Source organism: Mirounga leonina, unplaced genomic scaffold (genome assembly GCF_011800145.1).
Source record: "Mirounga leonina isolate KUSES-001 unplaced genomic scaffold, KU_Mleo_1.0 Mir_173, whole genome shotgun sequence".
NCBI classification, from domain to species: domain Eukaryota; kingdom Metazoa; phylum Chordata; class Mammalia; order Carnivora; family Phocidae; genus Mirounga; species Mirounga leonina.
The window spans coordinates 41,649,294-41,674,152 of record NW_023270447.1 but is presented as its reverse complement, the minus strand read 5'-3'; the positions used below and the strand labels follow the sequence as shown (position 1 = coordinate 41,674,152).

The 24,859-nt window shown below is 41.9% G+C and overlaps 1 protein-coding gene and 1 pseudogene across 2 annotated transcripts in view; one reads left to right on the top strand and one right to left on the bottom strand.

Annotated features, from left to right (window-relative positions):
* The window catches only part of JAK1 (Janus kinase 1), a 124,696-nt gene extending 115,310 nt beyond the window's left edge, over positions 1-9,386 (bottom strand). For both annotated transcript variants that reach the window (XM_035018359.1, XM_035018358.1), the window contains exon 1: positions 9,181-9,386. The gene's annotated coding sequence lies outside the window, so the exon portion shown is untranslated. The remainder of the gene's footprint in view (positions 1-9,180) is intronic.
* LOC118018957 overlaps positions 1-24,859 on the top strand; it is a 56,451-nt pseudogene that overhangs the window by 29,050 nt on the left and 2,542 nt on the right.

Sequence of the window (24,859 nt, the reverse complement as noted above, 5' to 3'; positions counted from 1 at the left end):
GGGTCAGAAAGAGAGATACCAATTTTGAAGCAGTTAAACGGGAGGTATCAATAAGAAAGCCAGGTAAGGGAGCCCAGCAGGAAATGGAAAGACCATCCCCCCATGGGGCCTGGGCATCTGCCACTCCCCCTGCCTGGTACACTCTTCCTCCAGATCACCACATTGCCTGGCTCCTACTCATTATTCAGGCCTGAACTCCAATGTCACTGTCCCAGAGGAAGCCCCTCTCCCAGCCACTTAGGCATTCTCTCCCCATTACCTTATTTTCTTTATTGCACTTACCACCATGCAAAATTAATCTTTTTTATGGACAGGTGTAACATCTTAAAAGGCTGGCTCTTTAAGGAGAGGCCTTGCCTCTTGTTTCCTAAAGTATCCCCAGTACCTTGAATCATGCCTAAAGCTGCTCGACAACTGGAGTTCAAGTGAAAGCAAGTCATCTGCACAGTTTTAGGAACAAAATGAGACTTGCCATTTGCAGCAGCTTAGGGGAAAGTCTTCATTAGGGGAAAGGGAGAGATGAGAGGTGGAGAAGAGAGCAAGACACAGAAAGCAAGAAGAGAGGTACTGTGTTTCAGAAGCCAGACAGCAGTGGGGCTGTGGGGCATCTTTCAGGAAGGGGGTGTTTAACAGCATCAAATGTTTTAGATAACAAGAGCAGAAAAAAGGTGTCAAAGTGTGACAGCAAGAAGGTCACCGATGACCTCAAAGAAGGCTCAAGAGTGTGGAGGTGGCAATCAGGCTGCAAAGAATTAAAGAATGAGTGAGTGGGAGGAAGTGAAGGCTTTCAAGGGATTAGGCAGAGAGTGGGCAGAGAGGAGAGGTGCTCCCAGGGGCAGTAGCAGGGCGGGGGGGGGGGGTCCTTCTTTTTTGTTTTGTCATGTCACTGCCCTGTTTTAAAGCCTTCAATTTCCCCTTTTATATTATAAGGCCCAAAGTAATATGGCCCATAAGGCCCTACCTGATCGGTTTCCTGCCTGCCTCCCCAGCCTGCATCTTTGTCCTCTGCTCCAGCCAGTGTTGGTTCCACCCCAGGTCCTTTGCACATGCTATTTCCTTTGGCTGGAAAAACCTCATCTTCCTCTTAGCCTGGCTAACTCTCACCCTTCAGATTTCAATGTTTAAAAATATATATACCACAGAGACCCCCCTCTTCATTCTGCCTCCAGCCTCTATAGCAAATTAAGACATCTCTCTTGGCACTTAGCATAATTATAACAAATAGCTTTATAATTGTTGGATTATTGTGTTTTCCACTAGTAAGGAAGCTTCCTGAGGGCAGGAATCAGGTCTTGCTCTCACATAATACATAATTTACAAGTAATTGTTAAATAAAGGAATAAACATGAAAACCTGAAAGCATTTTTATCTCAGCCAGTTTGTGCATCTCTAGTGGCCTACTTCCTAAATCCACATCAAGTGGGCTTACAATTTGCATTCCAGCCAGTTGGCTTTCTCTGACCTCCCCCTCCCACTTTTAACCAACCTGAGTGAATGGTCATTCTAAGCAAGTAAAATGATGGGATTCTTTGGAGATACCACCATATATCAAATGATTTTTCCAATTAGAAAACTAATATATGGTTATTAGCAGACCTACCTAGTTTTACAGAGTGGCTTTAACCGAAAAAAAACAAAAACAAAAAACCAACCAGAATATTAAATCTAGGCATTATGCATCTAACTTCTTTAAGTCTGTTTTGTGAATCAGCCCTAAAATGGGTTTGCAGGTGTATGGTAAAAGATCCACTGCATCTCTTTATTATATAAATCACACCTGTCTGCCTCCCTGTGCAATCTTGTTTCGTAACAGAATTTTTTACTGGGAAAATATACATTTGGCAGATTGTTTTCTCCTTATTTTTTTACTTTGTCTTTTCTCTTACCATAAATAAAAGATTTTCAATTCTACTAACTGAAAAAAATCGCTATGAATTACAGCCTTGCTACAGCTTGAGCAAATTAACTGTGCAAACAAGTCTGCAGACATAATTGTGCTTAATTGAATGAACGGTTGTCAGTTCTAATAGCTGTAAGCCCTTTAAATCACTATTAAAAACAAGAGTTGCATTAATTACAAATTGTTCTTACCTATTTCTGCCTTATATATACAAATTTGTCTTACCCAATATACCTGGAAATGATGAACCTAAATTTATTTTTTAAATACCTACAGGTCAACCTATTCATCATCTGAGCTGGGCTTCCCTTCCACAAATACAAAGTAGGGAGTTTTACTGTCTTTATCCTTCTCAAATGGGAAGACAAGGAAAAGATACAGCTAATTTCTGTGTTATCAAAGAACATGGGATGAAAAGATCAAACTCTTCCCACCACCTGGCAACTGTTGTTCTTGAGAATATAAATGCAACATAAACATTACTGAGAAGGAACTAAAGGCATATTTAAAATATGATTAGGAGCAAGGGCCAACTTTTTGTATAATTTATATTTTGGGTAAACCTTGCTTTTGGAAAGCACATATATAGAAATAGAAACTGATAAAACAGCATTCAGGAGAAACTGAATATATATTTTAGAGTTCCTTTAAACTCTTATAATTGCTTAAACAGCAAAACTCCCTAACACATCATCTGACTTATAAGATTTTTAACGTCCACACAACTCTGAAGACACCATTTTACAAACGGGTATGCCTGTGTTTCTGCCACTTCCTAAGTAAACTGAATCAGTGTGAGCAACACAGAACCTTTATATTGACTTTCCCAGAAAGTCTAATACATTCCTACCAAATTATATACCTTGCATGACCTTTAAAGTTAAATTAAAGGCACCTTTGTTTCTCATTTTTCCTTAAAAATACAGCAGAACCTAATGTATTATCACTTTTGATGCTGTCTACATAATAAACTCCTCTAGACTTGAGAAACTGCCTACTTTAAGTGCCTAAACTTCTTTGATTTAACCATTTCTAATTGAAGCCTTTCTAACATAGAATATACCAGCTACTCTGTTTTGCATTTAATGGGTCACACTTCCCTACCATCTTAAATCATTCTGAATACAATTTGAGCTCCAAAGTATATTCACCAATAAAAAAAAGCTAACAAATGTTTAGCTTATACCATGTGCCTGGCACCATTCCAAAACCTTCAGGCATAGTCATTCAATCCTCAAAACAATCTTACAGGTAGGAACCATGTTTACTTTCATTTTATTGATAAGGAAACAAGCTTAAGTTGCCCACATTATCACCGCTAGGATCAAAACAAGCAGCCTGGCTCCTGAGCCATCAAAAACACAGATTATGAAAAACAAGGCTAAAACATAATAACTCGGTTTTCTATCTCGAGGTGTGATAAGTCGACCTGATTTAGTCTTTCCCAGCTGGATTCAAGTTATTCTGGTCTTTTGCGCAGATAGCCACAGCTCTTCCTCCTGGCCTGCAGAGGCAGCCTCCTCCCACAGACCACTCCTAAGTAACTCTTTCCCTGAAGACTTAAAGCACCTCCTGCGAGCAGATTCCTCACCGGCTTCTGAAGAAAACCTCTTCTTTGAGCTTGTCCTGTTGCAATCCTGACAGCAGCTTCTTACTCCACCCCCACCCACCACCTGCACCCCTCCCAAAAGCCCAACCCCTAGAGGTGTCCTTTTCTGCCTGAGACAGACCTGTCTCCCCTGCCCTTTCCCCTGCTCCACAACTCAGCCTCTTGTTAATGGCTTCGTCATCATTAGCAACACCAATTACCATCCTGTGTTGTGACGGTGACAACTCCAACTCGCTAGGGTATTTACAACGGCATGTGCCCCTCCACTAAATGGCACCACCCAGACTGTTCCACTTTTTGAGTTATGGTTCTGCTTTTCATTCTGCTTCTCGCTCACTTCCAAGATAAAAATTAACACTGCCTGTCTCAGAGAATGTGCCTTCTTGGAGTCATCCTCTTAATAACTCCTGTCTCTTATGTTTGTAGTTAATCTGCTGACTTGAAAACCAGTTAGATAGACTGCCAACAAACCCTTTATAAATTATCAGCAAGTCAAAGTAGGTTTTCCTCCACTATAAGGAAAGCACATATGGATTCCATGACATCTCTTGTGGCTCGAAATATTTTCTGCCTCCTAGCAGTCTTCTGGATAGTTGATAAGTGGTGGATAAGTAAGAAATATTTTCTGTGATAGGGAGGAGGAAAAGATATCGGTTGATTGAATCTGACCCTTTCAGTGTTTCCAGTTGTTCCATTTGCTAATGATGTTACATGCTTGAGCTCAAGAACTATGAATGGTTCCCCATTTATTCAACACAGGCTACAGCCCCTGACCTCACACTGCTCACAGACTTGCAGACAGTCTCAGTCTTCACAATCTGGCCCCATCCTGCATGTCCAGCCTCACCTCCTTCTGCTGCCTCCCAGTATTCTGCTCTAATCACATGGCTGCCCCAAGTTTGTCACCCACACCATGTACCTGCCCACCTTTGTGCCTTTGCTCATGCTCTATCTCTGCCTAGATTCCCTTCCCACCCCTAGACAAGAGAACTCCTACTCACTCTTCAAGGCCCAACTCTAGTGAAACCTCTTCAAAACAGCAGTGGACAGGGCTTCGAGCAAGGTTTAGCTTTCCTCAAGGGTCCCAGCGCTCTTAATTCCAACCTCTACTACGGTATCACCCACACTGTGTTACAGTTACACACAACAGGCTTATTTCCATATAAACTGTCTTATCCATCTGCCAGAAATCAGTAGGTACTGAAGAGATGTTTCCTTATACAGAGCCAATTAATCTGTAACACTAAAAAATGTGGGAAAGGGAGGAAGCCAGTTCTTAGCCCTCAGACTTTAAAGGAGTGCCATGAAGGTTCCTAGGAAACATTCTACATTCACAAAGTAGGACTTACTTTTTTGCATGTGTAAAATCTACAACTGAGAAACCCTGAATGAACAGCTCCAAGGTCCTTCCACTAGACTATAAACTCTAAAAGGCCAAGGATTTTTGCATGTTTTGTTCTGTTTATTCACACCCTGAGATTCATAGCAGGGGCTCAACAAGTATTTACAGAATGAATAAAGGGATGAACACAGTGTTGAGTGAATATTACTGTAAAGTAAACTCGGTTACCACAGATTAAAAATATCCCAACGAAGACCAGCTCTGTCTTTTGGCTAGAGTAGACTTAAAGAAATGTTCCTTTTTCTTCTAAAGCAGGCTTTGCCTCAGGACTGGGCAACGTCTTCACAGAGCACCAAGGAAAAAAATGTGTGCCTGCTGTCAGCTGCGAAGAATCACAGATCATAAGACCTTAGAAGTAAATACATCATGGAAATGAACTTAACGTTTCATGCTTTCTTGTTGCCAAAAAAACTGGTGCACTTTAGAGGGAAGAATACTCACAGGGGTAGTTTCCTGCCCCTGAAACTCAGTCACGTCAACATGGCAGCTGTTTCAAACTCCATGTCACCGTCGGGTTTTCGAGACAGGAAGCCATAGTGGCACACCTAGCCGAGTACAGGGGAGAGCAAGACGCAGAGAGGAAACAACATGCCGAATGAGAACACGGCCTGGAGGTTAGCCCACAGAGTATAAAAACAATGAACCAATTTCTCTAATGTCTCCTATAATGTAATTTACCTGTACATGGTAATTATCCAAAAAAAAAAAAAAAGAAAGAAAATGAAGGGCATAGATAGTACCCTCTCTGGTCACCAGCTGCTCCCCCTTTGTCCATCATTAGCTCTTCTTCCAATTTTAAGGACTCTTATAGAAAAGAAATTGGAAAGAACGTGATTGTCTTTAAACGGGAAAGGGAGTAAACCATGGATGACTTTTATCCTTTACTTTCCTCAATTTTTTGATTTTTCTACAGTGAGTGTTCCCTCTTGTTAGACTGAGAAAATAATCCTTATGTTCAAAGACACAGCAGAGCTGAAAAGTTTATGTTCTAATAAGAAAACTATATTAAAAAAGTCCTTTACCCAAAAAAATTAATAACAAAGAATTCAATAATACCAAACCTTCCAATCTTTTCACTCAATAACCTTAACCTCTTTGCTCCTCAACTACTGATATATCTAACGATTTATTTAAAATATGTTTTCATAACAATTATAATTCGTGTGGCACTTCAGTTACCATGTGTTATTTAACTGATTTTCCCCAACAACTTTCTGAAATGGTGAATACTGTGATTTCCATTCTACAGATGAGGAAAATTGGGAACTGAGGGGAAGCTATTTGCTATGACAGAAGCCCGTATCTTCTTGTTCCCCACCTGGCATTCCGAAACAGAATTTTTCAACCCCAGTGCTACTGACTTTTCAGCCAGGTTATTCTTTGTTGTATGAGGCTCCCCCATGCATTACAGAATGTTTAGTAACATCCCTGGCCTCTACCCACTGGAAGCCAGTAAGCCTGCCTCCTCCCCCCCAACCCCCTAAGTTATAACAACCAAAAATGTCTCCAGAAACTGCAAATATCTCTTTGGGCACAAAATCATACCCAGTTGAGAAATACTGGTCTAAAAGAATCCCAAGAGGTTCTTTTTGGCATCTCTACTCTGTGACAAGGCTCCATATGTCACTGAGCCCACAAGAAATCACAAAGCATCAGATGCTGCTCACTCAGGGACATTGAGTTAACCAATTTCCCCTTCACCTCAAACAATTTTTAAAATGTGGAAATGAACAAGAAAAATTTCCTTGTACAAATATTCACATCTCAGATGCTAAGTTTTCTAAAAGCATATTATCTCATTAGAACACAATAAGGAAATACATACTAAAAATATATAAAATATGTGTGTATTTAGGGAAAAAAACACTTACCAGAGGAGTTAGAAAACACAGATCTTGGTCTTTGCTAATAAACCTTATTAACTCAGTTATACATTAGTGTTCCCACTATGAAAGTGAATATAAACCTACACATCCTCAATACTTGCTTCAGCTGGGTTTCTGTCCAAATATAATGTATGACCTAAAGCTATCCAGAAGAAACTGAGTGATAACTTTGAAAGATTACTACAATTTGTGGTCTGCAGTTGAAACCACTAGTGTTTCTGAACCCAGAATCTAAACTGGCAGACCTAACAATCTGATTTAAAAGCACACAGTTTAAGTTTCTTCATGCCATTTAATCCGAGTCTCTGTTCCTGCAAAAGCAACTCCACCCTCAAAATTCCTTATTTTTACCAGCTTTTTAAAAAATGCCTGAATTGAAAAAATTCTGCAACCTAATTCACCTTAATACCTTAATCTGTAAAGGGTGGATAACAAATGAGCAGAAAGATAATCACAGGTATAGCATTAACCAAACTGATACAAGACTGCTTAAATTATAGCAAACTGAAATGTAGTTACAGAAGTTATATTTTGGAGAATGTTTGAATTATTTTATCTATATATGTATAATTTATTTACCCTCTATCATCATTTCCCAATGGTTATAATTAGTATATTGTGGAATCAGGAATCAATGTGGAGTGTCACACTGCAATCCTCAGATTTAAAAATACATTTTTGCAGCTATTTAGAGAAATTAAGATACAGTGAAAGTGCCTAGTTAATATGATATGAGAATTAAGAAGAGGTGATTATTCCTATTCATAATGTCCACAATCGCTCAATATGATTTCTTACGCCTTTAAATATGATCTGGACCTATAAACAGGAGACAGTTTTCTCCATAATACACAGTATACTGGACCCCAAATGTCTGGTATCCTCATAGTCTCCATTAACCTTCACCACAAAGTACAAAAGAACACACTGATCCTTCAGTGAGAAGGACTCCCTGGTCTTAGAAAACATCAGAGCCACCAAAAGCAAAAGCGAGAAACAGCACAAAATGGGGTTTTGGAAAGGGAGGAACAAAGAGATTTAATCAATACAAAATGCTCATCTTAAAAAAAATGTTTGCACTGTGTATATGCCCATGATTTGAATTTGCCAACAAAGACTCCATGATCACATCTAATTCTTTCTGCATTCTACTCCTCACTTAACTATACAAGGTTTTTTCTGCGTTCCTCCCTGAAAGAAGCAATGACAATTTTATGCAGCTGTGAACTCCTGCCATGAGAGTAAAACCCTATGACTCGTAAAAAGAAAAAAAAAAGTTAACAGCATGTATTCAACCAGGGGCAGAAGACAGCTCACAGCCACGTATTAAAAGAAGTGGCAGGGTCCTCTTCCCAACGGACACACAGGAATTCAGAGAGAATATACAGTTTTTTTAAAAATGCGAACACCTGCCAATAATCACACCTTTTATCTAGTCTCCCTAAAGAAGTTCCTTGGTAAACAGACATCCATGGAGCCCACATCCCTAGAAGCTTGGGATGTGACTTGAGAGGGGTGTTTATTAGCCCTGCTAAAGCGACGTCTCCCTTTGATGCTTGGCGACCACGCGTGGATGGGGTCTGACGAATAAGACAGAAGGCCAGACAGAGATCAGCCCCAGTTTCAGTTAATCAGTCCCATTACAGTAGGATTCACACTTCCCCCGGTGGCTCTCTCTCACTGTTCCTCTTCCAGGGCCCTCTCGCCCAGGATGCGTCTTTCGCCCTTCTCTCTGGCTGCCTAGAGCCAGGGTCCCAAAAGAACATAAAAGGGGAGGGGGCGCTTCCTGAGTCCACAGACGCCCCCCTTCTAGCCCCAAACATGGCCCCAAACCCCAGAAACTTTCCCTCGCTGAGATGGCAAACGTGGAAAACGACGAAGACCCTCGGCCTCCGTCCTGAGGCGAAAGAAAACCTCCTCCCGCCCCTCCAACGACAGTTCTGCCAGAGAGCTGGCGGTCAAGTTCTCGATGCAAGAGCGAGGGACGTCAGACCTCAAGCCCGCGCCTGTATCTCAGGGTGGTATAAACAGGATGTCAGCGCGATCCAGGCTTGTTTATGAAAACTTGGCGTGTGCTCTGGGGGAGGGGGCGGCGAGCCTTAACCTTCCCCCCAGTCCCGGCGTGGGGCCCCCGTCCCCCAACCTCCCAGCCACCGGCCGGCTCCGCTTGGCTGGAAATCCCCCGCTTCCCCGCCCGCACCCACACGCCCCCAGCCCGCCCGGGCCCCCGGTCCAGCGCCGCGCTCGCTGAGGGGCCGGGGGTGCGCTGCTCGCGAGGACAGCGAGCAGCGGCCGCGGAGCCCGCCAGCGCCGGACTCCGCGCCCCTCGCCCGGCCGTCCGCGGCCGCCACAGGCTTCTCCACCTCCCCTCCGCGACACTCACCACTTCCGTGTGCGCCTGGGCCGAGGGGGTGCTCCGGGTCGCGGCGCAGCTCCGGCTGCCTACTCGCTCAGCAGCCAGCCCCGCAGGGCCCGGCGTGCGCGCGCCCGGGGCTGAGGAGGGGGCGCGGGACCGGCAATCAGGGCTGGGGCGCAGGCCCGCGCTGTCTGCGGCTGCTAGCTACTCCGCCGGCGCCGCGGCCTGCGCTCCGCGACGCTCCCGCCCAGCCCCGCAGCTGGCTCCGCCTCCCAGGCCGAAGCCGGCTCCGCCTCCTCGTGACGTCACGAACGGCAGCCCAGGAAACAGGGGGCGGAGGTCGCGACGAAGGCATGCGCTCCGCCGCAGTGCAGGACCCAGCGCCTCCAGTCTTCTCGCCAGGTCCCCGTCTGGCTTCGCTCATGCCCCCCACCCTTCACTCGCTTCTTTACCGCGTCTTCTGGAAACACCAGTCTAGGAGCGAGAGGTCTGCCAGAGCAGACAGTGAAATTGTCCGGTTTGGGCTATAGGTTGATCCCTAAGTTTGGGGTGCCCTCCACCACATGTACCTGCACCACGATGCCTTTATCACAGTTCTCTGCCCTTTGTCGGGATAGAATAAGATGTGAGCTGCGTAGCTCCTGGGCATGGTCAGGCTTCTGCTGCTCAGGTCACTGTGGACTGAAGCTGCCCACCTGCCCTGATTTCGCAAATCCTGCTGGAGGGCTCACGGTAGCTTGGGGGGTTACTGCGACTTACCTCATACTGAGCAAGAAGTGTTGGTGTGGTACCTAGTGAGCGAAGAGAGCATTTGATTCTAGAGTTCTGGATATTAGGTCTGGCTCCCACCATTCACCACCTGAGATACCCTAACAACTTGGAGCTTATTCATAAAAGTTGAGAGACAGCCTAAAAGATCTCCCAAGTGCCTTCTGGAAGGATGTAGAAGAATTCAGAGAAGATAGAAGAATCAAGCTGGGAGGGTCGTGGCCCAGTTGCCTCCACTTGTGGGTGTTTGTGTGCATGTGCTACCTCACCTGCTTCTCAGGGCTGTTCCATCATATTCTTCACCTGTTAAATTGGGATAATACTTTCCTTATGGGGATTATGCTGAAGGTGAACAAAGATAATGCAGGCCTGGCACACGTGGTGGGCTTGGTAAATCATTTTTATTGAGCTGGGCCTTAAAGAGCAAGTTGGGAGTGAATGAATGGAGACAGAAACATGAAACAGCCACATTTCAGGGAAGGCAAAGAATAAAGATCAAGGAAAATCAGGACAGAAGCAATGACCCCCATTGTACTCAAGAATGAATCTGACTGCTATATAAATGGAATAAGGAGAAAGGGCCTTGGTTGAGTGTATTTCCCTATACTGGGCATTGCACTAAGTGCTGAAGATTCTGGGAAAAAAGACCTGATTCCTGACGTCTGGTGCTCACATTGGAGTGGGATAACAGGTGAGTGTTCAGTGTGATTCATGCTCTGCCAAAACTGGTCATAGAGGAGAATTACCCAACCTAGCCTGAACAAATTAGGAAGAAAAGAAGAAACTACAAGCAGCAGATAAATCACAGGAGCCCAGGCAGGGATCATGGCATATTCGGGCAGTAATACATATATGCGGTGTGGCTGGGGAGTAAGATGAGAGTTATGCACAAATCTTGCCTGAAAGACATTGTGTGTTCTTTTTTTTTTTTTTTTAAGATTTTCTTTATTTATTTGACAGAGAGAGACACAGCGAGAGAGGGAACACAAGCAGGGAACGTGGGAGGAGAAGCAGACTTCCAGCTGGGCAGGGAGCCTGATGTGGGGCTCGATCCCAGGACCCCGGGACCATGACCTGAGCCAAAGGCAGACGCTTAACGACTGAGCCACCCAGGCACCCCGACATTGTGTGTTCTTGAGGTATTTAAGCAGGTTTTTATTTTACAAGAATCACCCTAGGGCAGAGATTCTCAACCTCAGTACTATTGACATTTGGGGCCAGATAATTCTTTGTTATGGGATGCTTCCTGTGTATTGCAGGATGTTTAGCAGCATCTCTGTCCTCTAACCACTAGATGCCAATAGCAATACCCCTCGCTTCTCCTCCATGCCCCCCAGCCCCCCACTCACCTGGCCCAGTTATGACAACCAAAATTGTCCTCAGACATTGCCAAATGTCCCTGGGGGACAAAAACCACCCCTGTTGAGAACCACTTATGTAAAAATAAGGTGGACAATGGATAGGAGGACAAGATTAATGTCCATAGCATTGTAGAGCTGCAGGCTACAAGTGATAAGATCAATATTTAAAGCAGTGGACTAGGGAGGGATAAACATGAAAGTGTCAAAAGCCTGAAGAGGTAGAAAAGACTGCATGGTAACGGATTCAGATGTGGGCGTTGAGGTAGAAGGAAGAGCCTTACGTGACCAAAATTTTCCAAATTAGTTGACTAAGAACAACACCAACTAAATTGGATAAGGAATTCAATTTTACATTTGAGAATAGAAAAAAAATTGGAGAGTCACCCTATAAGGAACATAATAAGAGAGAGAGAGAACAGTATAAAAGGAGGACTACACATATTTCCTTCTAATATGTAACATGTAGCATAAAACCTACAAGCCTGCTACAAATATTCATCTAAATTGAACTAAACCAAATACAATGAAGTAGAAACCTCTTATCGGGGAAATTCTCAAAAAACAACCCCATCCAACCAGCAATCATACACACGGGTTTCCCACATAAATCTTCATCAAAAAAGTATTTGCTCACCAGTCTATTTCTCTGGAAAAGATTAGATTACAATGGGGAAATAGATTCAAACAATAAGGTTTGCCTTAAAAAGTTGTACTGAGCAAAACTAAAATACCATTGTACAGATCATGAAATTCAATTACAAAGACTTGGAAACTAGAGAAGAGAGATAAAAATCACTGTAATTTTACAACCCTAATATAAATATTTACCTTAGTATATATTTTCTTCCAGTTCTTTTTCACTAGGCATCTTTTTAATTTAAGTGTAATCATGGTGTGCCTGTAATTTATGAGCATTTTTCCATGTTACTACAAAAGTCTTTATAACTAATAAATTTCTTCATGCAAATAAATAATAATTAAATATATACTATTTAGGCAATTATCTTAGGAGAGATTTACAGAAATGGAACTATTGAGTTAACTGGACTGCATATTTTTAGATTCCTGATTCATAGATTCATATTGGCAAGTCACTTTTCAGGAAGTTTCCAAAAATTTACACTGCTCTGAAAAATGTACACAATGTCAGGTTCTGCAACAATGAACATTATCATTTTTTTTTAAGATTTTATTTATTTGAGAGAGTGAGCGAGAGAGAGCACAAACGGGACAAGGGAGAGGGAGCCTGCCTCGGGATTCAATCCCAGGACCCCAGGATCATGACCTGAGCCAAAGGCAGACACTTAATCAACTGAGCTACCCAGGCCCCCCAAACATTATCATTTTAAAATGATTTACATCTTTGGGGCACCTGGCTGGCTCAGATGGTAGAGCATGCAACTCTTGATCTTAGGGTTGTGAGTTTGAACCCCACATTGGGTGTAGAGCCTACTCAAAATTTAAAGGGGCACCTGGGTGGATCAGTAGGTTAAGTGTCCGCCTTTGGCTCAGGTCATGATCTCAGGGTACTGGGATTGAGACCACACTGGGCTCCCTGCTAGGTGGGGAGCCTGCTTCTCCCTCTCTCTCTGCCTGCTGCTCCCCCTGGTTGTACTCTCTCTGTCAAATAAATAAATGAAATATTTAAAATAAATAAATAGGGTAGGGGGATGGGTTAGCCTGGTGATGGGTTAAAGAGGGCATGTATTGAATGGAGCACTGGGTGTTATACGCAAACAATGAATCATGGAACACTACATCAAAAACTAATGAGGTAATGTATGGTGATTAACATAACATAATAAAATTTTTTAAAAATGAAAAATAAAATTAATTTAAAAATTAATTTAAAAAATGATTTATATCTTTAATGTTTTTAAAATGTATTTTTTGCTTTAATTTTGAATTTCCATGATTATTAAAGAGATTAATAATTCCATGTGCTTTCTCACTCATTTTTATTTTTCATTTTTCTTTTAATTTATCAGAGTGTGCCCATGGAATAGGTAGGGAAAATGCTGTTTTCATTCTTTGCCTGCTACCTACTGGGATCGTAGTATCTTCTAGCAGTTTGTAATAACAGTGTCTTTAATAAAGATAGCAATATATTTTTTCTGTCTTACTTCTGATCTGTATTTTTCCAACATACTATTTGTTCTAAAAAATTATGTTCATAAAAATTTTCCATTTTCTGGGGCACCTGGGTGGCTCAGTCGGTTAAGTGGCTGCCTTTGGCTCAGGTCATGATCGCAGGGCCCTACGTTGGGCTCCCAGCTCAGCGGGGAGTGTGCTTCTCCCTCTCCTCCCTGTTCGTGCTCTACCTCTGTCTCTCTCTCTCTCAAATAAATAAATAAAATCTTTAATTAAAAAATTTTTCCATTTTCTTATAGTCAAGTATGTTGACTGTTGTGGGTTTTTTGTTTATTGTTTGTTTGCATTGTGGTTTCCTTTGTGATTCTTTAGGAAGTCATCCTCTCTCCTTAGGTTAGACAAACGAATACAACGAATATTTGTTGAGTACCAAATTATGTGCCAGGCACTACACTGCACTGTAAATACGGCAGTGAAACAAGACAGGGAAGTTTCCTAGTTGGAGAGGATAGCTGAAAACAAGCAAATGAGTCAATAATTAGAATAATGTCAGATAGTGATATATGTTAAGGGGGGAAAAAAGATTTAAGAGACTGAATGAGGGAGGATGACATAAATGTTTATTCTTCATTACTCTGGGTTTTATACAGCTCAATGCTTTAAATATCCAATATTTAAACCACTGAATTTTTAATGGATGCTCCAAAATGTTTGAAGTGCTATTTTTTTTAAATCAAGACTGTCATTTATATTGAAAATATAGTATTCAATAAATGTTCTTTATTTAACAATCCCTTTCCCTTATCCCACCCTTCAAAGAAAAACGAAAAGTAATATAAAATGTTAGGTCTTTTACCTCTAAACTAAATTTAGACAGTAACTGGACAATTACCTATGTGGCCTCTAATCCATTGATTTAGTCTCCTTCGCTTGTAGGTTATATGATAATTGTGTACTTAACTTTATAGGAAACAGATCAATGGCTTTCCAAAGTAGCAGTCTCTTACTATATGCCCACCAGTGATATATAAAATTTTCAGGGGCTCCATATCTTTTTTTTATTCTTTTTTTAATTTTATTTTCTTATGTTATGTTAGTCACCATACATCATTAGTTTTTTATGTAGTGTTCCATGATTCATTGTTTGTGAATAACACCCAGTGCTCCAGTCAATACATGCCCTCCTTAACACCCATCACTGGGCTAACCCATCCCCCCACCCCCCTCCCCTCTAAAACCGTCAGTTTGTTTCTCAGAGTCCATAGCCTCTCATGGTTCATCTCCCCCTCCGATTCCTCCCCCCTCTCTCATTTTTCCCTTCCTACTATCTTTTTTTTTTTTTTAACATATAATGTATTATTTGTTTCAGAGGTACTGGTCTGTGATTCATCAGCCTTACACAATTTACAATGCTCACCATAGCACATACCCTCCCCAATGTCTATCACCCAGCCACCCCATCCCTCCCACCCCCCCACCCCTCCAGCAACCCTCAGTTTGTTTCCTGAGATTAAGAATTCCTCTTATCAGTGAGATCATATGATACTTGTCTTTCTCTGATTGACTTATTTTGCTTAGCATAATACCCTCTAGTTCCATCCACATTGTTGCAAATGGCAAGAGTTCGTGTTTTTTTGATGGCTGCATAATATTCCATTGTATATATACACCACGTCTTCTTTATCCATTCATCTGTTGATGGACATCTTGGCTCTTTCCAAAGTTTGGCTATTGTGGACATTGCTGCTATAAACATCGGGGTGCACGTACCCCTTTGGATCACTACGTTTGTATCTTTGGGGTAAATACCTAGTAGTGCAATTGCTGGGTCGTAGGGTAGCTCTATTTTCAACTTTTTGAGGAACCTCCATACTTTTTTCCAGAGTGGCTACACCAGCTTGCATTCCCACCAACAGTGTAGGACGGTTCCCCTTTCTCCACATCCTCGCCAACATCTGTCATTTCCTGAATTGAAAATTTTAGCCATTCTGACTGGTGTGAGGTGGTATCTCATTGAGGTTTTGATTTGGATTTCCCTGATGCCAAGTGATGTTGAGCACTTTTTCATGTGTCTGTTGGCCATTTGGATGTCTTCTTTGGAAAAATGTCTGATCATGTCTTCTGCGCATTTCTTGATCGGATTATTTGTTCTTTGGGTGTTGAGTTTGATAAGTTCTTTATAGATTTTGGATACTAGCCCTTTCGCTGAAATGTCATTTGCAAATATCTTCTCCCATTCTTTCGGTTGTCTTTTGGTTTTGTTGACTGTCAGTGGCTCCATATCTTCACCATACTTAGTATTACCAGTCTTTTTGTAATTCTAGCAATTCCAGTGGACTTCAAATGATCGTTTGTGTTGTCCCAATGAATAATGAATGATGATGAGAATTTTTCATGTGCTCCTTTGCCATGTGAATGAGTATCTTCTATTTTTGAAGTGTCTAGTCATTTCCCCTTTTTTAAGATCAGTATTTTATCTTCTTATTATATCACTTTAAGAATAAATTATATTCTGGATATATGTCTTTTATTGTTGATATATTTTATAGATAGTAATGTGAACAGCGTGCTTTTTCGTTTTAATATATTGAGTGCATTTCAAACAACAGAAGTCTTAATTTTTACTATCCTATTTGTCAGTTTTTAAAAGCTTTTGATGTATGCTTTTTGCGTCACATTTAGGAAATTCTTGCCTAATCCAGGATAATAAATATGCTCACCCATTTTCTTCTAGAAAATTCATATCTTTAGTTCTCATTTTAAGTTCTATGATTCACTTCACATTTAAAAAATTTTGGTATAATCTGATTTTTTAGTACATGGATAACCAATGTTCCAATAAAATTTATTAAAAAGAAAAAAAAAAGAATTAGTCTCCTTCTAAGTTGGGGAAATTATTACACTTAAAGGAAAGAGATCCTTTCCCATTGCCTAGTACCATGAAAACAGTAGGCCATCAATAATACTGATAATGACAGACTGAGAGTAAGAAGAAACAGTCTGATTAAATGTAATGGGGAAGCAAAAGGAATGTATATAATTTTTTGTCTAGAAGGAATCATGCATGACATACAGTAAAAGTTCAGTAGATATTTGCTAAAAGTATAATTCAGAGAAAGAAAAAAGATGAAAGCAATTGAATCACATATGTATAATTGTGAAGGCCCACTTTAAAACCTTTCTGGACTAAAATTCCTGAGGGAATACTGTCCAGAACTTTGATGCTTCTATCATGGATTTGATGAGAGTATCAGTACTGCCCTAAAATTATTGGTTGAGATACACCTTGATGTTGATTTGGAGAACTTCCTCAGCTCACTCCTGTTAAGACATGAGACTCATCTTCCTTAGAGACTTCAACTCTCTTAAGATATCAACTCTGCCCTTAGCCCAGCTGTCCCATAGCTGAGTAGTAAAGACGATTTTGGAGTAATACAGATCTAAGTTTGAATTTCAGTGCAGCTCTGCCACTTAGCAGCTGTATACCCCCAGGCAAGTTCCTAAATCAATCCTCAGTTTCCTCATATGTAAAATTGGAATAAGTAGTATTATTCAATGATTATGAAGATGGAGTAAGAAGGTATATCCAAACTCACTGTTTCAACTACATTATGGTGCATGGACTGCACTTAAGTAGCTAGTCACTAACTGGGGAGCATACATTAGTTTAGGTCCTTCAAGAAGCAAGTAAGACAGATAGATAAGCAAAAGATTTATTGGGGAAATGCCTGTAAAGGGGGAGAAAGCAAGAGAAGGTGAGGGAAGCCTCCAGACCATGTTGCAACTCCAATATCTGTGGAAAAAAGTAGGGGAACGGGAGGAAGAGATAGAAAGAGACAGAAAGCACATTTCCAAAAAAACCTCAGGGAAACCACTTGGGAATCCTCAAACCAAAGTGACCACCACTCACTGGAACTGGCCTGCCTTAGTATGCTTGCCATGCTCAGTCATTGGCATAGGAATCCAGTCCCCATACAAACATGGTAATGGATGCACACAGGAAATAGCCAGAACTCTCCATCAGTCATGCTCCCTGCAGGAGGAGATCTGAGCCATGCCCTTTCATGGCGGCTATATTCTACCCATTGCACTGCTCAGGTCCACTTCTATAGCATGTTCAGGGAGCAGGACCTCCACAGGTCTGTGGACCTATCTTTCTGCAGGGAGATTTAGAAAAGATTGTTAATGAGGCAAATTATGGCAAGGTCACTGCCCTTGGTCTCATAGCCACAGCTGGTTCACATCCTCTTCCTCTTCTGTTCGCTTTGTTTGTTTTCTCTTCTGTCCATTCTAAATTCCTCTCCTGGTTAGCTATTACTTTGGCAGGTCCTGGTGGCTTACCTGGTGAAGTGACCCAAATCTTCCTTCCCAGAGGGATCTGAGCCCTTTGCAGTCACACCCTTCTCAGGCCAGGCATGCTATAGACTTCCAGTCATAGTTCCAGTGGGGCAGCTGAGTGCCAGGAGAGGCCCCTGTGTTCTCCCGGGTTCCACCCATGTTCCTCCCTAGCTGCATGTATAAAAGGAACTCTACCTCCTGCTGATGAGAATGGATTCTCCCTGCCATGAATGGTGACTCTTTTCCCCTGCTGGTCTCTGGAGACAAGAAATCCAAAGGGCCTTGGTGACAGCTATAATTCATAAACCCATAAGACTCTTGTTACATCCCCTGGCAAGGGCCCAGGACCTCTAACACTTGAAGAGACCAGAATGCGGACAAAGTTCCCCAGTGAGTCATTAGGAGTGATGGTAAATGGCACCACTCCTGCTCTGATTCCTTGGTTCCTAAGTGTGGACACACTGTCATACAGAGGTCTGTGATTTAAACCATATCCTATAGAAAGACAACCTGGGCTCTCAGAGGGTTGCCTCTGATCTGTCACTTCAGATGTGCCTTTCCAAGGCCTCCCAGCATTCTGTGAGGTCTGCTGCTCTAGATGGTGTCGTGTGTGATACATATGACCAGAGGACCACATGATCAAAGGCCCTCTCTCGTTTTTAGATTTTATGTAGTACCTTTGTTGTCTACACAATTGCCCCTTGGGACACTATGAGCTGTTAACCCTCTCTGTAATTCCTGCAGCTCAAGCCCCTGTGGCTGCCCCTCTGTCTCTACAGGTTATATGGTATTGTGGCCTCATGGCTTCTGGTAGTTAAGCACTTCTGATTGGTCTCTGTTCTTTGGGAGGAGCCCATCATGCCCATGACTATTAAGAAGCCCAGCTCTGGGACCACTCTCCTATTTTAAGCCCAGACCTTCAGAAGTGACTTCTTAGTGACACTGATACCTCTCTCTGTAGTACATTCTTAATGGTCTTGGTGAATGGTGTGTCCTTTGGGCCTCCCATAAAACATGGGAGCTCTCATGGGGCTTCTGGCCTTACATAACATTTCCACTCTACTACATGCCCCTTCCCTCAACTTCTTAATCCTTCCTCTGCCTTCTGCCAGGGCAACTCAGGCATCTCCACTTCACTCAGGTTTGGCCATCACTTTTTCCAAGCTTCTAACAGCCATCCCATGTATTCCACGGTGAATTTGCCTCATCCTCTCAGGTCCTTGCTAGGGCGTTAAATGCTGTGTCTTGAAGAAAGGCCCATAGGTCTGAGCTCCAGATACTTATACTTCTCTTGGGCAAGGTTACTTATCACTTATATAACTGATTGTATTTCCCCTGTTGATTGTTAGGAAGCTCAGAATCAAATTTTAGTCGTACGTGTTTGGTTTTTTTTATGATTTATTTATTTATTTGAGAGAGAGAGCACATGGAGCAGGGGGAGGGACAGAGGGGGAGAGAGAGAGAATCTCAAGCAGACTCTGGGCTCAGCGTGGAGCTAGAGGCGGGGCTCATCACGACCTGAGCCAAAACCAAGAGTTGGACATTTAACTGACTGAGCCACCCAGGTGCCCCTAGTCATACATGTTTTATATACAGGAATTATATGCCTTATGTACCATCTTTGAAACAGCTTCACCTTTCTTCTCACTTCATACTGACTCTTTCAATTGCATTTATTCAACACACTATCTGCCCCGCACTGTGCTAAGTACATATATATTATCTCATTCGATCTTGGCCTCCCCTACTGTGGGATCTTGGGCAAGGTACCAAATTTCTATAAGATTTTATTTCTTCACTTGTGAGGAAAATCACAATGTCCACTTGATAGGGTTATCATGAGGATGAATAATCATAGTTAATATCATTAGTTATTAGAAGACACTCTAAAAGTTTTTTACTAAAAAGTCCAAATATCTGATATAATTATAAGACATCAATGTAGTAATTTCTGAAAAGATAAACATCCATTTATTATAAAAACACTCACTATACAGAGCAGAGTATCACTAATCTTATTTATTATGGCTTAATCTAACTGAAGGTTTTTGTGGTTTATGTAATTAACAGCACTATAACAGAATCAATAAAACTGTTATAATGAGTGTTCATACAGAAGTGTTCATTTATGGGGTGTATATATATATAAAATATTATATATACATAGGATAAATGAGATGATGGCCCCGTTGGAAGGCAGTGAACCCAAGGATTCTTCAAAATCTATTCAATTTTACAGGAATATCAAATTGCTTTGGACTGACTTACTAGCTCTAATAATGGGGCTTATTCTACCCCAGGGACTTAGTATATTGCATTAACAATGAAAATACTATTCTGACAGCCAAGCTTAGAGCCTGGAAAGGCCACTGGACCAGAAAGCATGGGACCTGAATGCTCAGTGAGCTCTGTGACCAACCAAGGAAACATAGGCAGTCTGTTTAACCTCTCTGAGCTTGTACTTCTCCTGGGTTAGAACACATGATTTTATGACGTCTGTCAGCATCAAAATTCTGTGCATCTTTCTTTTTTTACCTCATAGTATTCATGTAAAAGTGATTGGCCAATAAATCATATTTGCATTTGGAGTGGAAAGCCTAAATTACATGCCTAAGAGCAATAGGAAAATAAATTATAGCTTAACAAGAATTAGATTTGATTTCTCCCCAAGTTCTAATTTTCTGTTATTCTGGCAGGAGAGTAATATCTAGGACTCATAGGTTCTCAGAGGTCTGTGGCACCCAACAATTCAGCTCAATTCAACAACATTTATTCAGTACCAGTATATGCCAAGCACATATTAAATTCTTAAGTTTCTGAGAATATGATGCAAGATACATACGATCAGTAACAATCAACTGACAACTATGTGTATAGGATACTCAGCCCTTAGTAAGGGTGGTCCTCAGAGACTGTGGTATATAGAAGAAAAGGCAAAACAGCCTTCTGAAAAATAAATGATCAAGTGACAGATGGCTGACACAGAAGGAAAATGGCATAAGATTTCAGAGACAGGAAACATCACTGAAAATCCAGGTAGACTTCCTGGAGGGTGAAATACGAGTTGAAATTTGAAGGATACCAAAAAACAAAGAGGTGGGAAAGTGGTAAGCCTATTTAGATGGTATTTATATCCTTCCCTGAATTTTTAGGATTAGGTTTATTTTTAGGTGTGAAATATATGTGTGTGCTGTCTTTACCCAATTTTAGGTCCCACGACAGCAGAAACCACACGTAATATTTATATGATTCAGCACAACAGATATTTACGGGGTGCCTACTGTATGTCAAGTACTGTACTGGGTGAGCTTTGGAGGGGAGGGAAAGGTAAAGAAGGAAAGAGAAAGAAATCAGAGATACAACTCGGAAGTCAGCCGAGTCCCCTTTGTCTCTCAAAGATCTGGGTAAACTTGGTTTGAACCCCCAACCTTTAACCTGGCCTGTGGAAGTCTACAGCCCTTTCCAGAGCTGGATGACATCCAAAGGGACACTTCCACCTTCTCACCTCTAATCTGTTCTGCACAATGTTGAAATGAAACTCTGCCTCTTCCAGGTTTTCCCGTCAGAGGCACTCACACAAAGGTGCTTGGCTTTGACGGTCATTGCTAGAGATGTAGGGAATGAGAGGGAGGAATCACAGGTCGGCTGCGCAGCCAGCTGCACTCTCCTTTTTCCCTCTGCCCTCCCTCCTCTCCTTCCCTCACGCTCTCCATCCCAGATCGCCCCAAGAATTGCACATTCTCCCTGCAGTACCCACAGCAAGCGGCCCCTCCTGTAACATCCGGGTCCTCAGGTCCCAACATTCCTCCCCAAGCTCTCCAACTGATTTGGCTCCAACACAGCAACTTTCCCGTTTCCTCCCCAAAACACGCATGAGTCATGGACCTCCTTGATTGGTCTGGGAGTTCCCCCTTGCGGGAGCTGTATAATTTGCCTAGTCTCACAATACCTTCCCCAGATTTCCCCCCAAAATATAATATAGCAGGAATTTGTTTCGATTAAAATAAATTGACACACCTCTAAGGATGCACTGAGTATGTAACCAATTTTCTTGAGATGGCTGGAGATGTCCATTCGTGTTACACCGAGGAGGAGCCAGAAAGGAGTAAGGTGTACTGAGGTACCCCAAGGGCCAGCCATCTACTGCTTTTCTCACAATCCTCTTTTTAGGTGAGATGAGGTGATTTGCCAAAGGTCACACCACTCCAAAGCAGGCACTAGAATCTTAACGCAGCAATATCTGGCTTCAAAGCTCCTGCTCTTTGCACTACATCACATCTCTAAAATAATAATGCTCCTTTAGGGACATTCAAATTCTTATTATTAAAAAGAAGGGCAGTTATTTGATAGGATACAAACAAAAGACCACCCCAATGTTAGGGTCCTGGAGTCGTAGAAAGAAAATTGACTCTATGACCTTGAACAAGTGGTTTCACCTTTCTGAGCTTCGGGTTACTTATTTGTACACACAGTTTTACAGAGTTGACATCAACACTAAATTAAATTATATGTATACCTATTTTATTTTATTTTTTATTTTATTTTATTTTTTTAAAGATTTTATTTATTTGAGAGAGAGAGAATGAGAGCGAGCGAGTACATGAGAGGGGGGAGGGTCAGAGGGAGAAGCAGACTCCCCGCTGAGCAGGGAGGCCGATGCGGGACACGATCCAGGGACTCCGGGATCATGACCTGAGCCGAAGGCAGTCGCTTAACCAACTGAGCCACCCAGGCACCCTATGTATACCTATTTAATATATATCTAAATCTAACACGGTCTAAGGGTCAGTAGGACTCCTGCTTCCTTTTACAGAATGTAAAATAGGAGTTGACAGGTCTGACACTCCATTTAGTTGGGCAAGTGTTTTTAATTGGGTTAACACATTACATTATTTGGGAGGGGCATTAGCTGACTTATACATGAGCAGATTAATCAGTAATTCAACATCACCCGGAAGCAAACACAGTCCTTGGAGGTAAGTTGACACTCTCATCAACTTCATAGGAAGCCCTCCTCCACAGTAACTATGACTGTCTCCTAAACAAGGTACTTTCAGATTGTTGCTCTCAGCCCAGGTAGGAGGTAAGAGGCTTTAAGGTACATGAGCATTACAAAATGTGGGGAAGTTTTGGAGGCTGGTTTGGGGAGATGGATCCACTCTTCCCAGCCGCTCAACTACACCAGGTCCTACTGGCTCATGTTTCTAGGAGCACAGTCTTGGCTGTGAATCAGAACTGGGTCTTAGCTCTGCCTATTCCTAGTTGTGAGACTTGGAGTTTTAAATCTGTTTTCTCATTGTAAAATGGGGATGCTGATATTTTCTGTCTTCTAAGGTTGTTGTGAAGACTAAGGGACATAATGAATTTAAAGCACTTAGTACAGTGTCTGGCACATTGTAAGCCCTAAAAAAGTTGGTTATTATTTTATTAGCAGGGACCAGGGCCTTGAAGTCCTAAGATGCAGGGCAGTAGAAGAGGAAAGGAAAGGCTCCCTGTTGCTGGAGGATCAAGTTCAATGTCACAGTAGAGCATACAAAGTCTGTCATCATCTGGCCCCAAACCTCTGTGTTACCCTTTGGTTACCTGCACACACTCTGCAAAAACCTCCTTAGCTCCCTGAGGCAAGCAGGATCATTCCTTTGGTTTCACAGAGTACTTTGCATATACTTTTGTACTTTTTCTTATCGCACCTTAGTCCCAGTATTCGTTTGCCTATCTATCTCCACTCTACCTAACCACATCCCACTCTGTGAATTTATGGACTCTAGGACCATATATCATGTTTGTATTTGCATCCATTCTGTAAGTCTTGGATGGATGGATGGATGGATGGATGGATGGATGGATGGATGGATGGATGGATAAGGAACATGGGACAACATAGTGACTTGGTCAAGGGATTAAGACCAGGTGCCCTGGATACAGGGTAAGAGAGTCCTTGTTTGCTTCATAGATTTTAAGCCCAGGTCTGAGCACAAGTGTAGAGGACATGACATTTGCAGAATCATTTGCCTGATGGGGGTGGTTGGGCAATCTGTGTGTGTCTTTTAGGGAAGCAGGACTGGCTGGTGGCTCTTGGCAGGGCCAATATCAAGCAGAACACTTTAGCAACCAGGAAGCCAAGGCAGGATGATGCCTCTAAGTTCTCCTGCTGTCTTCAAGGTTAGTATGTTAAGCAGTTAGGAGCAACGAGCCCTCCCAGGTGTGGTCAGCTGCCAGTGGGGCAAACAGTTGGCAAGGACCATCGTCCCTGTGATTATGTTCACTGTAAACAATGATGCAAGATCTAAAGATAGAAAGTGGGTATGAGATGCGGATCCCACAGAGGACAGACCATCTGAGGATAACATTTCAAAGTACCTGGAATATAAAATATTTTAGAACATAAGGCAATATTGAGGGAGATTATACATCTTGACTTTTCAGGAATCATCCTATTTTCACTTTATTTTTTTCTTGTTAAAGGCAACTGAAAATGATATTTATTGATCACTTATTATGTACTTCACACTTGTTTTAAAAAAGTGATGTGCTGGCGTCAGCTCTCACTGGCACATGAGAACAGATTGTGTGCATGTCTCCTCAACTCCACGTTAGATGATTTCACACTGGCACCTTAAAATCAGTCACTTCAATAGTTACACCATGGAAATTGGCAAACACCACAAATCAGGGTTTCCCACTTCCACATTCTCTGAGAGCTGTTTGTTACACATTTACCAGCACACCACTGGTTTACAATGAAAGAACCCAATTAATTCTCCTAACATTCCCATTTTACAGAGTAGAAAATTAAATTTAGAAAGGGTAAATAACAAAATAACTTGCTACAAACTTTGTGGTAGCAGAGGCAGGATTCAAATTCACACCATCTGCCTCCAAAGTTGATGAACTTAATCATGATGGAGAGAACACTTCCTAATTCATTTTATGAGACCAGCATCACCCTGATACCAAAGGCAGATAAAGACATTACAAGGAAAGAAAATTACAGGTCAATAACCCTTATGGATGCAAAAATCCTCAACAAAATACTTGGAAATCAAATCCAACAGCAGATTAAAAGGAATTTGGACACCATGACCAGGTGGGATTTATCTCAGGAATGCAAGAGTAGTTCAACATAAGAAAATCAATGTAATAAACTA